Source organism: Mus musculus, chromosome 17, assembly GCF_000001635.26.
Source record: "Mus musculus strain C57BL/6J chromosome 17, GRCm38.p6 C57BL/6J".
Lineage (NCBI taxonomy): Eukaryota > Metazoa > Chordata > Mammalia > Rodentia > Muridae > Mus > Mus musculus.
The window spans coordinates 34,099,544-34,111,850 of NC_000083.6; positions in this window are offsets into that span (position 1 = coordinate 34,099,544).

Genomic DNA, 12,307 nt, shown 5'->3' on the forward strand with positions numbered 1-12,307 from the left:
TTCATACGTAATGATTTTGCATCTTATTCATAAAGTCAAGAGTTTGGAAACATCTTTAAATCTTAAAGCTGGCTCAAACCACCCCAAGCTACTGTTAGCCCCTCACAGTTGGAACCTTTCTTTCTCATGGTTATTTAAAGGCTCCGTGTGTGCCTCAAAGTACACAAAGTTAATGAGGCCCCAGAGTACCCCCCCTTTTCTGGCCTTTGGCCAAAGTGCTTATTCCAGCAAGCTGAAGTTTATTCCAAGCAGGAGTGCTGTATCCAATCCCGCACGGTTCTTAGTTGCTGCTGTGTAGAGCCGCTCTTACAAGCAACACCTGTCAATAAAAAAAGCCTCTGGCCAATGATGGCCAAGGTGGGAAATAGGAGGTGGAATATTGGCAGGAAGAGAGACAGATTTCTGGGAGATAGAGGCACGAGAGATTCAAGGATAGACGCTGAGGAAGAAGTGTCCCGGACTGACGGAAAGGAGGCCAGAATACAGGAGACATTCGCCCAGGAACGCTGAGGAGATGGACAGACAGAAACCAGCATTGGATAAAGAGGAGATTTGCCCTGGGACTCGGAGGCGTGAAGCTGAGGAGAGGTAACTAACCATGTGGGAAACAGAATAGAAGAAAAGAGATAATAAGTTAGGAGCAAGTCAGAGAGCAAGCCGAAGTTTATGGCGTAGGCATTTATTAACAAATAATTAGCCTCAGAGTCCTCATTCTGGGAGCGGGGGCTGGGAGGAAACACTTGGATTTATTTTTCACATTGCCGTTTCCGGGATATGAGGCAGGAGGAGCCTTTGGTAAGAGGTGGTCCTGCAAAGGTGTAGCCGGCCTTGTCCCCTGTCTCCCCTGGGGCTCCTTGGGTGCAGGGGGTGGGGCAGCGGGTTCTTAAGACCTACAGACTGTAGTGCACTCTAGGCTAGGAGAATCCCCCTAGCTGCCTTGTGTTCCAGTACCCTTACCCATATTTGGGACAGCTGATGTAGTTAGTAGTTAGCAGGGGAAATTTGGGAGATTCAAAGCCAGAAGAGGAAGGGTCTCTGAGATGACATCACTGTTGCCTTGTGCCAGAAGCCTAAATCCAAGGAAAGATCAAGGAGAAGTGTTATTCTGCCTTACAGGCCCCCAGTCTCTTTCCTCACAACCACCATCACTTTATATAGGAGGAAAGGCCCATTCACATGACTTAGCTTTCAGACAGACAGCATGGCTGTCAAGCTCTGTGTGAGGGCTAGGTGCACCTATCCCCTGCACCCCTGCTACCCATAGCAAATGGAGTCACCATGACGGTAGGACACATAGCAGCAGTGCTGGCAAAGGCCCAGGATGTTTGTCCCTTCCTGAACGTGACTCCTGTTGGCAGGCTCAGCAGGAATGGATGGGAAGAAATGGGTGACATTGGAAACTGTCAGGTCCTGGAGTCACCAGGGAGATCTGAATGCACTTCCTTCATCCGTCTCATCTGTGATGTCCCCTTGTCAGACTTCTTAGAATAGCCACTAAGGCTGGCTCTGCCCCTCACATCCCTTCACCACATTTGGGACTCTGACTCGGGCAGTTTGGGATTTGGCTTCATCTTGTGGTTCAAGATCACTGTAGGTACTGACTGCCTTCAGTAGAGGTAATCCTGGTCTCAGAGACACCTCTTGGTATACCTGTTGCCTGAAAACTACCTGCCTACACCAGTCAGACCTAGTTTCCATCCTCCAACCCCCCTCTTTTTCAGACTTTTAGCATAGTCTGTTCCAGGTCCCCTCTTACACTCTGCCTGGAAACAGTCATCACAGCCTTCGTGTGTTCAGGATGTCATACCCACGAGGTGGTGTCTCATAGCCCCTCCTCAACCCCAGCCTCAGGCTCTTACCTTAGTCTTTCTGTCCCCGTTCCACCATGTCCCTTAGGCTTGGAGGGGGGGTAATATCAATGTCTCTCTTAGGGCTGAGCCATTAGCTGTCATTCGTTCCAGAACTTTGTCCAGTTAAGAGTATGTCCTGGCCATTGCCTACCATGAAAAGCATCTTCTCTGGCCACAGACGGGGCAGAACCAATCTGGCAACCTAAATGCAGTTTGAAAGCAGCTTTGCTCTAAGACCATTTAGCTGATGTTAGCAATAAATCCCCACCAGGGGGCGCTCGCGTGTGTAGCTCTAACTGTGAACTTGACACAGCATAGAATCAACCCACCAAGCCCGGGGACACAGGGCCATCCCAAGGCAGGTGGCCGCGCCTGTATATGAGAGCTGTGAGGCAGTAGGCAGCGTGCCTCTGTGGTTTCAGTTGGGAGCTCCAGTTTGAATTCCCGTTCTTACATCCCTCCATGACGGACAGTGGCCTTCAGGTACAAGCTGAAACAAAGTCTCTCCTCCCCAGGAGGCTTTTGATCACAACAGCAGGAAGAAAAGCAGAACAGGAACTGAGAGTGACGACAGTATCCGCCCTGTCTTGAGCGCTTCTCAGGGCTTCTTGGCCAGCAACACACAGGGAGAAAACCCACACTTGGCAATGGGATTTCGGCTTAGAGATCTATGGTTTCTGACGGGTGGCATTATTCATCTCTGCATGGTATAGCCAAGCCTTCAAAAATTAATTGTATCTTTTAGTTAGTTCATTAAGTGGTTGTATTATTATTATTATTATTATTAGTTTTGTTTTTCAGGACAGGGTTTCTCTGTGTAGCCCTGTTTGTCCTGGAACTCAATTTGTAGACCAGGCTGGCCTTGAACTCACAGAGATCTCCCTGCCTCTGCCTCCCGAGTGCTGGACTCACACCCCACCCATAAAGTCTTCTCATTTCCCTCATCCTCACTGCCATTCTCATCTCAACCTTTTTAGACCTATCACTCCCCCCTTTTCATATCACATGCAGTCCTCCTGCCCCTCTCCCCAGGAACACAGCCGGTGCCCACAGAGGACAGAGAACAGGTCAGATCCCCTGGGACTCCAATGACAGGTAGTTAGGAGTTGCCATATGGGTACTGGAAACTGAGTCCTAAGTTTATGGAAAAGCAGACAGTACTCTTAACTGCGGAACCATCTCTCCGGTCTCATAAATGTTTATTTTAATTGTATGTGCATATAAATACAAGTATAAACAAATATTAGAAAAGGCCAGAGGCATCAGACCCCTATGGAGCTAGAGTTATGAGCTGCTCTGTGTAGGTGCTGGGAATTACACTGGCAGCCATTGCAAGAGCAACGGATATTCGAGTACTATACCATGTCCTATTTATGAGTCCAAGATGAAGACTGGTTTGTTTTACTGAGACGGGGTCTCACTATGTATCTCTGGTTGGCCTGTAACTCTCCATCTAGACCATTCTAAGCTCTAATTCTGAGAAATTCCCCTGCTTCCACCTCCCATGTTCTGGTGTTAAAGGCGTGCAGGACCATTTCCAGATCAAATACAGTTCTTTAAAGTGTAGCACATCTTTACATCTTTATTGTTGGCATCCGTTGTAATGTTTCACTTTCACCTATGAGCCTACTAAACAGGGACTTTCCTTCCTTCTGTTTAATTTGGCTAACGGTTTGTCAACTTTGTTTATCTTTTTAAAGAACCAACTCTTGGTTGCTTTTTGTTTCGTTTTCATTCTCTTCATTTCTCTCCTGCGAATTTCCCTTCTACTGCCTTTGGATTAAGTTCACTCTTGTTTTCCTAATGTTTTAAGGTTCATGGTATCGCTTGGGACAGCTCTGCTTGGGACGGTTCTGCTTTTGTAGCGGGGGCAGAGTGGAAACCTTCCAATCAGGACAGCCTTCGTTTTTCTTTTTTCTATTCTAGTACTTTAATTTTTTTTCTTGATTTTTTTCAATGACCTACTCATCCAATCTCCAAGTTATTTTTTCTGTAGTTTTTCTTGTGGTTGATTCCTAGCTTCGTTCCAGAAAAGAATACAAATGGAAAACGGAGCAATTTACCTTTCTGTATGTGTGTAGACTTTCTTCTTTAGAGTAAGTCCTGTGGCCAGCTGAAAAGACTGAGTTCTGTGCTGTTTGGGTGGAGTGTTCTGTAGATGTCCTTCAACGCCTTTGCCTGGATGACCTGCCCCTTGTTGCCAGTGGGGTATTTATGTCACCCACTGTTTCACTTTTTATTTGGTAGTATTTGTTCTAGGAAACCGAGGGTACTGCTGGTTTTTCACACTTAGAGTTGGAATGCCAGCTTGAGGGATGGTTTCTAGCATCAGCATGGCGTGATCCTCCTCATTCCTTCTGATGGGTTTAGTCTGGAGCCTGTTTGGTCAGATATTGGAACAGGAACTCCGTTGCTTGTTGCTTGGGATTCCTATGCCCACCTTTCCTGCTTGATGCTCCAGTGTGATCCTTGTATGCAGCAAAAGGGAAGCTCCTGTGCTCTGAGCCGCTCTGCTGGTCTGTGTCTTTTGGATGGTGGACAGAGACCACTAAGATCCAGTTATTTAAAGGTGTGTGCTAATTGTCAATTTGCTGGGTTTTGTAGTGTGTGGTGTTTTCCCAATCCCCAATTATTGCTGTTAAGGTGTCTCATTTTTTAAAAAAAAATTTATTTTATTCTTTACATACATTACATCCTGTACTGGCTGGTTTTGTGTGTCAACTTGACACGGCTGGAGTTATCACAGAGAAAGGAGCTTCAGTTGAGGAAATGCCTCCATGAGATCCAACTGTAAGGCATTTTCTCAATTAGTGATCAAGGGGGAAAGGCCCCTTGTGGGTGGGACCATCTCTGGGCTGGTAGTCTTGGTTCTATAAGTGAGCAGGCTGAGCAAGCCAGGGGAAGCAAGGCAGTAAAGAACATCCCTCCATGGCCTCTGCATCAGCTCCTGCTTTCTGACCTGCTTGAGTTCCAGTCCTGACGTCCTTGGTGATGAACAGCAGTATGGAAGTGTAAGCCGAATAAACCCTTTCCTCCCCAACTTGCTTCTTGGTCATGATGTTTGTGCAGGAATAGAAACCCTGACTAAGACACATCCCAACCAAAGTTTCCCCTGCCTCCACTCTCCCACCAACCCCAAATCTATTAATCCCTGATACCAAACATGGCGTAACAAGTTACAATAAGACTAGGCACAAGCCCTCCTATCAGGGCTGAGCAAGGCAACTCGGTATGAGGAAAAGGATCCCTAAAAAGTCAGAGATGCCCTCACTCCTGATGTTATGGGTTGCAGAAGAGCGCCAAGCACACCACAAGAATACCACCTAACCAAAACATGTATGCAGAGGACCCAGCTCGGACCCTCATAGAGTTCATGAGTGTCGCTCCAGTCTCTGCAAGCCCCTATGAGCCCTGCTGAGTTGATTCTGTGGGCCGTGTTCTCATAGGGCATCTTCCTAATTTGCCCCGTAGCCTCGAAGATGCCCTTCTTTCCTGCCTACAGTACTCTATCATCCTCTGTAGAGCTGTCTGTGTGGTCATATGTCCTTTAGTCTGCTTCTGACAGGGAAGTTTCATTCCTCCCCCAGTTAAGATTTTGTTTGGTGTAGTTGTCTAGGCTAGCAGCTGCGGTCTCTCGGAACTTGAAACATCCTCCCGAGACGCTCTGGCTTTCAGTTTCCATTGGAAAAGAAATCAGCTGCTAGCTGACAGCGTGTGTATGGTCCTTCTCTCTTCCAGCTTTCAGTATTTGTTCTTTGATCTATTTAGTGGGTCGACCATCACTTGATTTTTCCCTTCTCCTTTATTTGGTTGGTTCTGTCATTCCCTTATGTCTGGATGGGGTGGGTGGGTGGGGCCTTTTCCCTCTAGAGTTGGGAATGTTTTTTTAGATTTTATTGAAGATGCCAGGCGTGGTGGCGCACACCTTTTAATCCCAGCACTTGGGAGGCAGAGGCAGGAGGATTTCTGAGTTCGAGGCCAGCCTGGTCTACAAAGTGAGTTCCAGGACAGCCAGGGCTATACAGAGAAACCCTGTCTCAAAAAAACAAAAAAACAAAACAAAAAAAAATTTTTTTTTTCTATTGAAGATATTTTCTATGCTTTTGGTATGGAATTCTCTTCCTCTATGTCCACAGTTCTTGGCCTGGTCCTTTTGTGGTGTCACAAAGATCTCAATTGTCCTACTTAAGAGGTTCTTAAAGATTACCATTTCCTTAGTGGAAAATCCCTGTCAAGTCTTCAAGAGGTGGTGTCCTGGCCTGCATGCGACCCCTCCCACTGAGCTTCTGCCCTGCTGAAGTGTCTATTTCACATCACTTTGGCCTTTTTCTGTTGAATTGATCTTATTTCCTGATCGATGATTCAGTTGTTTATGATCCCTTGGGATCCACTCCTCAGTTCATTTCTGAGCTGTAAATTCCCTGAATAGATTTATAACCATTTTAAATTCTTTCTAAAATTTTATCTAAGTAGATCTCATTAGGGACCATTACTGTGAATAGGTCATTTAGGGAGGGGCATACTGTGTTGACTTTTAGCTATTTTTTTATTCTCTTGCCTTTAATTTCCTCCATTATTAAATATGCACATCAAATCTTTTTTCTGCAACTAGCTTCTATTTTTCCTCCTCCTCTTCCTCCTCTTCTTTTTCCTCCTCCTCCTCCTCTTCCTCAACTCTTCCTCCTTTTTTGTTTTTGTTTTTGTTTTTTTTTTTTAAAGACAGGATTTGTGTAGCTTTGGCTGTCCTGGAATTAGCTGGCCTTAAATCTACAGAGATCTATCTGCCAGGTTCGGCCTCTCTAGTGCTGGGACCAAAGGTGTGTGCCACCACTGCCCAGGCTAACTTCTTTTCTATGTTTGAGATTTATATGGTCAATTCCAATTAACAAAATCATCAGGACTAACAAAAGACAATAGCAAAGGCAAAATGTTCCCAAAATGTTACTAGGACCTCATAACTCAGTCTAAAAGAATTCCCCCTCCGTCCAGCTTGTCCTACAGCTGAGCTGAAACCAACAGTAGGGGTCTCCCCTTACCCGTGCTTGTAGAACAACCACATTCCGTTTGTGCCTCCCCACTTCTTAACAGTTCTTTAGCTAAATTCCTTTGATTGGGCTTTGTGAAACATTCCAGCACTACACAATAATAGTTGGCAGATTCTATATTTAAAAGGGTTGGGGGCCAGCAGGATGGCGCACACAGGTAAAGACTCCGACCCAGCTGCCAAGTCTGGTATCCTTATATCTCTGACCCACATGTGGAGAAACTGATTCCTGCAAGTTGTCTTCAACCTCCACAATCACCACGACACACATATGTATGTAATCTTAAATTTAAAAAATGTAGACAGACCGTATCTCTAGCTGCTCTAGCCCCCAAAAGCCCCGCCCCTACCCTGAATCTGGGTGGTGGTGTTGGGGGGCAGCTCATCTGAAGTATTTGCCTGTATCGCCAGGGCATCCCCAGAAAGTTCCGATACAGAGTATAACTTTGAAATCAGACTCATCCTGGCTCATCCACTGAGGTTAACTGTAGAAAGCCCCTGCCCTCCATTTACCTAGCTGCTCTCAGAAGCAATATCTGTCTTCATTCTTTCCGGCCCTGAGTTTTCTCTCAGACACTCAGCTGAAGACGCTGGGGAAACCACAGTTGGGTTCTGGGGTGCTGAGAGAGCACGTGCTGAGTTAGCCCAAGAGGCAGGCTATCAGCAGATTTGTGACTAAGGTCACTTGGTGAAAACAGGTCCAGGGCAAAAAAAAAAAAAAAAAAGTACAGAGAACACAGAAGCTTAGAAAGTTCTCAGGTCGTGATCAGACACCAGGGACTTGCGGGATAGGCAGGGAGTTAGTCACAGGTGCAACCAGAAACTGGAACCACAGACGCTGGGCAGCATTACTCTTTCTCACATCAGGAATGAATGTGGGACTGAGCAGCACACGCGTGGTTTTCACTTGCACTTGGCACGTGTGATTCTACTACACTTACACTTGGCACATGTGTGATCCTCCCCTTGTATTTGGCACACTCATGTGATCCTCCACTTGCTCTTGGCACACACATATGATCCTACACTTATACTTGGCACACATGTATGATCCTACACTGTGCTTGGCACACTCATGTACTCCTACACTTGGCACACACTTGTGATCCTCCACTTGCACTTGGCACACATGTATGATACTACACTTACATTTGGCACACATGTGTGATCCTATACTGTGCTTGACACACATGTGTGATCCTATACTGTGCTTGGCACACACATGTACTCCTACACTTGGCACACATGTGTGATCCTCCACTTGCACTTGGCACACGTGTGATCCTCCACTTGCACTTGGCACACATGTGTGATCCTATACTTGCACTTGGGAAATAAGAGCAGGATGACCCAGGGATCTGAGGCCATCCTAAGCTACAGGACTCCCTGAGAACCCAGCCTGCCACAGGAGGACTTGTACTGTGGGTACCATAGATTACCATCATTTGCCTACTGCAATGGTAAGGATGTAGTGTGTGCTGTTTCAGCTCTTATTCCTGTATGGCTATATCTTAAGTGAAAGCAAATAAGCAAATTCTAAAACCTTGAAAATATATGAAATATTTTTTTTTCAAACAAGAGGAACGAGGCTGTCTTCAGTTTAGTTAGTATCAATGGCGGATGAGAAACTAGAACTACACTGGCCAAGGAAATGACGATGCTTGCAGGAATCCTCACCACAATTCACCTCTTCAGGAAAAGCCACGGGCTGGAGAGATGGCTCAGAGGTTAAGAACACCGACTGCTCTTCCAGAGGTCCTGAGTTCAATTCCCAGCAACCACATGGTGGCTCACAACTATCTGTAGTGAGATCTGATGCCATCTTCTGGTGTGTCTGAAGACAGCCACAGCTATAGTGTACTCATATAAATAAAATAAATAAATCTTAAAAAAAAAAAAAAAGGAAAGGCCAGTCAGTTCTAGGACTGACATTGCAGGAAAGAAAGTATTTCATAAATGAGCAGTGCTTCCTCATAGCCATTGATTCTGAGGTGGGGGAGCTGCAGCTAATAACAGCATTTCATTCCGGCTCATAAGACAGGAAGATCAGGACAAACTTGGGGCCAGCTTTGTGTACACAGAGACCCTGTTATAAAGAACAGGGCTTGGCAACTCCCCTCCCCCCCAAATACTACCCAAAAGTTCATGCTGTTCGAGGCTAAATAGATCCTTTTCTTTTCCAACCTCAACTCAAATGCTAGTTCATCTGACAGTATTCGACATTCTCACTTGGCAAATAGGAATACTTCTGTATTTGCATGACAGAGAAACAAAAGCACTTAAGAGTCTGTAGTCTGGTGTCTAACAAGAAAAGGTTGGGGCTGGTGAGATGGCTCAGTGGGTAAGAGCACCCGACTGCTCTTCCGAAGGTCAGGAGTTCAAATCCCAGCAACCACATGGTGGCTCACAACCATCTGTAACGAGATCTGACTCCCTCTTCTGGAGTGTCTGAGGACAGCTACAGTGTACTTACATATAATAAATAAATAAATAAATAAATCTTTAAAAAAAAAAAAAAAAAAAAAAAAGAAAAGGTTGGGAGTTATCTTGACCATGTTAAAGTTACAGGCTTAGTACCCCAGAAAGGGAAGACTTTAAAAAGGCAAGCAGAAATGAGACGAGGAGGATGGGCCCTGAAACGTGGTGGCTAGCTGGACAACTTAGGCCGGCAAGGCCTAACTGACCGGGGAACAAGAGAGGAAACAAGCCAGGGTCACTAGGCTGAAGCTTGCATGATAAATCCCGACCTCTAGGATTAACAGCTGACTGTAGAGGTGCACATGTGTGTAAGCACAGGGAAATGCTTATTACACGGATGACTCGCCAGGTTAGGGATGTACCTCAGTGATACCTGGCACCAAGGGGCATGTTTGGAAAGCAGGTCTTTGTGGACATGTTGAGTGTTAGCAGCCCTATGAACACTACCATCAGGCAGTTGGACTGTAAGGTCTATAGACAGACTGGATAGTTGCTCAGAGAGTTATCAAGGTGTAACAAGGGATATCTTCCTCGAAGCGGAGGCTCTCTCCAGCAAGGGCTCAGGTAACAAGAGACAAGGCCTAAGACCTTATCTATGATCCTCCACAGTACAAGAGTGAAGGCTCCTGTTAAAACATGGAAGAGACCCCACAGACGAAATGAATGAAGATTTAAGTGGAAGTCACAGGCATGACCAACAGATGGCACCAAAAATCCCAGTCTCAGGTAAGTTCCTCAGTGTGTGCCAGCGCAGCGAGCGGCCCCTCAGTCAGACCAGCTTTCTACTGCTGGGAAAGCTGTTTTATCTACAAAATCCCTGTTCTAATGCAGTGAAATCAACCTCCACCTGCTGCTTCAACCTCAGTAGCTGCAGCTATACACAGACAGCGGTCTCCTCGCCCACTTTCCGAGCATAGCAGTAAGTAAGCCCTTGTAAGCCCAGTATAGAGGGTATAGATTCTGGAGCCAGGCTGCCTTGTCAAATCCTATACCTCCGTTGACTATGCTGACTTGGGGCAAACTGCTTAGCTAGCTCTTGAGCCTCCCTCCCCCTCTAGCACCCCTCCCTCCAGTCTACTGAGAGGTTATTACAATACACACCTTGTCTAAGGTTACCATGACAACCAAATTGTTTCTGGCACTGTGCTTGGCACACACTAATTGTTCCTTGTGAACTATCAGGAGATGCCTGCTTTATAGAGCTGCCACTGGCCATGTGGGTGAGCACTCATCTTCCATTTTTTTCCTGCTTTAGCTTGACTTTACTCAAGCCATTTCTTCTACCATTTCTAGCCCCCTCTTTTCTGATCACAGAAAGCTGTCTTACTCCAGCCACATCTTGTGTCTAACTAACGTGCTGTCTTGTGTACACAGAGAATAGGCTGGCAGTGCTAGAGACCCACACCATGGCCTCCTAGGCACTTATCCTTCAAGCCAACCTGCTCTTTGGTCCCGCTAAACCAGTAGTTCTAACCAGCTCTGGCACTTGTCCTGGGAGTTTTTCCATCTAAACCATGAGGGCTGGACTGGGATGTAAGAGACAGCAGGCACCAGCTCCTTCCCAGTGCCAGGCTGATCCCAGAAAGGCAGCGGCTGTGGAAGGCAGAACTCCAAACCAGCACAGAAGGAAATACCCGGCATTCCACCATCAACCCTGGCCTCCTTACCAAAGAGCATTAGAAACCCAGACGAGCCGGGCGGTGGCAGTGAACGCCTTTCATCCCAGCACTTGGGAGGCAGAGGCCAGCCTGGTCTACGGAGTGAGTTCCAGGATAGTCACAGATAGAGAAACCCTGTCTCGAAAAAACAACAAAAAACCCAAAAACACCCAGATGAAGTCCAGACACTTAGAGAATGCCTAAGAAGAGAAGGTAGGACCTTTGACCAGATGGGGAAGGAGGACGCTGTTTGGGAGATAAACTGACCAGAAATTCCTGGGAGTGCAGCACATGTTTGGGGACCTTTTTCAGTTCCAGAGAGGTTGACCCAGGCCTTCCTTCTCTTAAACTGCTTTAAGGTTGTTCTTAAGGTGTCCTAAGTTATGCTGGAAGCCAACCTAGCTATTAGTCTGAGCAGAGCAGGTATTAAGCTACTTCTAGTCTCCCCAAATTACTTTTTCTAAAAAATTACTTTATGTATAAGTACACTGTGCTGTCTTCAAACACACAAGAGGGCATCAGATCTCACTAGATAGTTGTGAGCCACCATGTGGTTACTGGGAATTGAACTCAGGACCTCTGTTAAGGTCAGTGCTATTAACTGCAGAGCCATCTCTCCAGTCTCTCACCCTCCCACCTCCTTTTTTTTTCCCCCAAGACAGGGTTTCTCTGCATAGCCCTGGCACTCACTTTGTAGACCAGGCTGGCCTCCAACTCAAATCTGTGCTGGGATTAAAGGCCTGCACCACCACTCCCAGCCTTTTTTTCCCCCCCAATTACTTTTAAACCTTATAAAAATTTCCTCAAATTTCAATTGAAATCCCTACTCCATTCCATTTGCCTTTAAGTTAAATTCCTGTCACAATCCCAGGGAAATTCCTCCCACTTTTAAAGACCTCTGAATTCACCTTCTTAGGTCTAGGCTTAGCTGGCTTTCCTTCCTGTAGAGGTTAACTGCTGTTTTTCACCACCTTCACCAGTCCTATCACTCTTACTCTCCACTTGCAGGTATATATTGACTCACTTGTGGCAGAATGAACTGTCACTATTTTGGACACTCCTCAGCCTCTGCTCCCATTTCCTTTGGTACACTAAACTAAAGCCTCACTTTGAAGAGCTGTGCATCACACAGCTCCTGAATGAAGACTTGGAACTTAAGACAGAGTGGAGTGCCTTATAACCTGGTTGAACTCAAACTAAGCTATCCCCTTACCTGTTTGGTCACTGATAGGTACTTAGTACCAGTCCTTGTCTAGCACTCTAGGCTTCAATTCTTA